The sequence below is a fragment of the Apium graveolens genome, chromosome 5, assembly GCF_009905375.1.
Source record: "Apium graveolens cultivar Ventura chromosome 5, ASM990537v1, whole genome shotgun sequence".
NCBI classification, from domain to species: Eukaryota; Viridiplantae; Streptophyta; class Magnoliopsida; order Apiales; family Apiaceae; genus Apium; species Apium graveolens.
Genome location: NC_133651.1, coordinates 206,896,478 through 206,900,895, shown reverse-complemented (window position 1 = coordinate 206,900,895; position 4,418 = coordinate 206,896,478).

Genomic DNA, 4,418 nt, shown 5'->3' with positions numbered 1-4,418 from the left:
TCTATGTTGCAAAGATGAAACTTGAGGTTATCCGGTAAAAGCGCAATTATGATCGAATTGTTAAAGTATTATACATGTAGGTACGAAACTAAAGACACAAGACTTAGTAAGTAAGAATCTATCATAGTGCTTAATTTATGCAGACATTTCAACGGACTTTCTGAAGTTCTTAAATGAATCGAATGTGATTTATTGATCGAACAAGCTTAGAAGATGTATATAAGTGAAACGTGGATGGTGACCAATGGTATCATTCTTTTCTCCAATACTACAACGTGTATTCTTTTTGATTCCTAAATATGTATGAACTTATTTCATTAATAAATTCTTTACGATGATAAGAAAAAGGAGGATATTGCATTCCTTTCGAATTTAATTTTCCCCTCAAGTTTTGCTTTCTGATTTGGACAAGTAGTGTTATGGTGGGACACTTTGTCGGAATGACAAAGAGTCGGGTGGGACGTCACCTAACCATGTGTTGTATGCCATATGGTATGAAAGACTGGCCATCTTAAGTACCAATGTGGTGTCTCATTCATATTCAAATCATTACTTCTTCTTTCTTTTCAACTCTAAGTTTATTAAATCATGGATCCTTCTAGTTGTTTTGGTGCACTGTTGTCCTTTACACAAGTTTTCCAAACAAAATCAATCGACCAAGAACCAAGCAGACAAATTTCCAATCATTGGATTTACATGTTTCAAGTATGGGAAACCCAGGGTCTATGGCAACGATTGTAAATCATCAGCCCCAGTCGGTGATACGTTAAGAATTATGGGATCTACTCTACTCCGCTGATGAATAAGCCTCCAAAAGCAAGAGATTATAAAACATTGATGAAAGACGCTATTTGGAATACGAATGTGATGGTAGAAATGATTACCGTGAATTCTTTTTATGTTAAAGTATTAGTGGATTCGGGAGCAACTCGATCATTATTTCTTAAGATTTTATTGATAAGTTGAATTGTTAAATAAGATCATGACTAAAGGATTAGTAAATCAAGAACGTGTATATGATAACCAAGTGTGTGTAGTAATTGTGAGATTGAGGTTTCTGGCAATAAGTTTATGCTGATTTGATATTGTTGAAAAAAGAGAATTTGACGTTATTTTAGGATCGGACCAATTGTCTATGTAGACTGTCATAATAAGAAGATAATTCTGAAGATGCTAGATTAAGAATGTGATGATGGTTAGAGGACGAAGGCAAGCAAGGAAGTTTTAACAATAATTTAAACTAAAAGGTTACCATGGCAAAGATAGGAGCACTATAACGAATATGTGATAAACAGAAGTCAGGAGCCAAAAAAATTTGAAGATTTTATAGTAATCAACGAGTTTCAAGATAAGTTTCTAGACGAGTTACCAAAATTTCCTCCAGATAGAGAAATTAAGTCCGCGATCGACTTAACACCTGAAATAAAAACCATTGTACAAGGCCCCGTGCAAAGTGGTGCCCGTTGAGATGAAGGAGTTAGAAAAGCAATTTCAAGAATTGTTAAAACAAGGAGTGATTAGACTTAATGTACCCTATGAGGCACACCGGTATTATTTGTTACTAAGAAAGATGGAAGTAGGAGTCTATGTGACGACTAGCGAAAGCTCAACAAGTTTGTTATCAAGGACAAGTATCTGATACCTCGAATTAAGAATTTATTTGATCAGCTGAAAGAAGTAAAGAACTTTCTGAGATGGATTTAAGATTTGGTATCATCAATTATAGATTGAACCCGAGAATGTGCTAAAGGAAGCTTTCAGAACTAAGTACGGTTATTATGAAATTTTAGTAGTGTCATTTGGATTGACTAATATACCAGCAATATTTAAACTTGATGGATAAAACTTTTAAGGAGTATCTGAATAAGTTGTATTTGTGCTTACAGATGATATTGTAGTTTACTCAAAGTTAACGGAGGACCATGCAAGGTATTTAATGATAATTTGGGGAGTCTGAGAAGAAAGAAGTTGTATGCAAAGTTTTCAAAGTGAGAAGTTTTTAGTATTGGCAGGATATGACCAAAATTTTGTTCAAGATTTCTCGAAGATTGTGACACATTTAGCGAAGCTTACTTGGAAAAGTGAAGAAGTTTATATAAAAGGGAGAAGTGGGAAGAAAGTTTTGCGAAGTTAAAGAAGAGAATGATCACGACACCTGTTTTATCACTTTGAGATGATCAAGGAGATTTTGTAGTCTATAGTGATACTTCTCATAAGGGAATAGGATGTGTGTTGATGCAGCACAATAAAGTTATTGCATATGCATCTAGACAACCGAAACTTTATGAGCAGAAGTATCCTACTCATCAATTGGAACTAGCAGTAATAATATTCGCTTTAAAGATTTGGAAAACATTATATGTATGAAGAAAGGTGTGAGATTTATACGGACCGTAAGAGTTTGAAGTATGTATTCACGAGGAAAAGCAAAGGTAGTGGCAACGCGATAAATAAAAAGGAGAAAGTGAATGTAGTGATTGCACCAGAAGAAATATCTATGGAATTTGAGAAGTTGGAATTGAAAGTCAGAATTTATAATCCAAAGGAAGCAAGGATGGATAGTATGACCTTTCAGTCAAAGTTGTTAAGAGAAGATAAAGAGTTGTTAAGAGGAGATGATGGATTAGGATGTTAGCAGTTAGAAAGAGGAAATGTATGCACTCCAAAGAATGATCATGGTATTCTCAGATTTTCTTCCATAATTTAGATTCCACCAGTAACAGAATTGAAGAATGAAATTCTACAGGAAGCTCACAACTCAAGATATTCTATCCATCCATGAAGTACCAAGATGTACAGAGATTTAAAAGAGAACTATTGGTGGCCAGACGTGAAAAGAGAAACTGCGGAGTGGGTTAGCAAATGTTATACGTGTCAGAGAGTTTAGGCGGAGCACCAGAGACCAAGCGGATTGTTACAACCGTTAGAGATTCCAGAGTGGAAATGGAAGCACATTACTGTGGATTTTATAGTTGGCTTACCAAGGACAAAAGCGAACCATGATGCTATTTGGAGTTATAGTGGACATACTAACCAAATCAGCTCATTTCTTGCCTATCAATGAAAGATATTCACTGGATAAGTTGGTTCACATGTATTTGTAGGAAATAGTAGTCTGTCATGGAGTCCCTGTATCTATTTTATCAGATCGAGATCCATGATTCAATTTAAGATTTTAGAAAAGTTTTCAAGAATGTTTAGGCACTAAGTCAAATATGAGTACAACTTATCATCCGCAGACTGACGGCCAGAGCGAGAGAACGATCCAAACAATTGAAGACATGTTACGTGTTTGTGCCATTGATTTCAAAGGAAATTGGGATGAGCATTTGCTTTTAGTGGAATTTTCTTACAGTAACAATTATCATACCGGTATCGGAATGCCTCCCTATGAACCTCTTTATGGACGCAAATGTCGATCACCAGTATATTGGAATGAAGTCGACGAACGTGAAATACTTAAAATAGAGTCGGTATAACAGATAAAGGAAGCTGTCGAGATTATTTAGGAAAGGTTAATTGCCGCACAGGATCGTCAAAAGAAATATGTAGATCAAGCTAGAAAAAAAATGCGGAGCTTGAAGAAAAAGATTTAATATAGTTAAAAGTGTCACCGGGAAAAGGAATCATCCACGATCGAAAAGAAAGAAAAGCTGATTCCAAGATTCGTCGGACCTTTTGAAATTTTGAAATGTGTCGATAAGAGAGCATACGAATTAGCGTTACCCCTGGATATGCAATGTATTCATAATGTTTTTCATGTGGCAATGTTTAAAAAGGTATAATCCAGAATTCCAGGCATGCGATAGAACATGAGCTGATAGAACTTCAGGCAGAGTTGTCCTAAGTTGAGAATCCAATAGGGAATCATGGAAAGAGAAAGAAAGTTATAAAGTTAGTAAGAGTATTATTGAGAAACCCAAGGGTTGAAAAGTCAACCTGGGGTTTAGAAAGTGTTATGCGTAAAATGGTATCCTAAGTTATTGCTCAAGTGATTCTGAGGACAAAATCCTTTTAAGGGGGAAGGGTATAATATCCGGGATATGACGTGTAATTATTTTTTGTTAATAAATAAATATTATGTGATTATTATATGAATTTTTGGTGAATTATCTGTAAAGTGGTATCTGTGTTTGGATATTTAAATATGAAATAATTTGAGTATTTTAATTTTTATATGTTCAAAATAAAGTATAGATAATTGTGATATTTTTCTACCAATTTTTATGTTGTTATATGATTTTATAAATGATTTATGGATTTAATAAATTATTTTTTTGAGTATTTATAAACTATTTTGTATAATCGGGAACCAACCGACTTCAACCGTTTTTATGTTTTTATAACCCGAAACTCTTCCGAGAACTCCTTCCTAACCTAATTGCAATATTCCGAGCATTTCCCATATTTTGACTTTT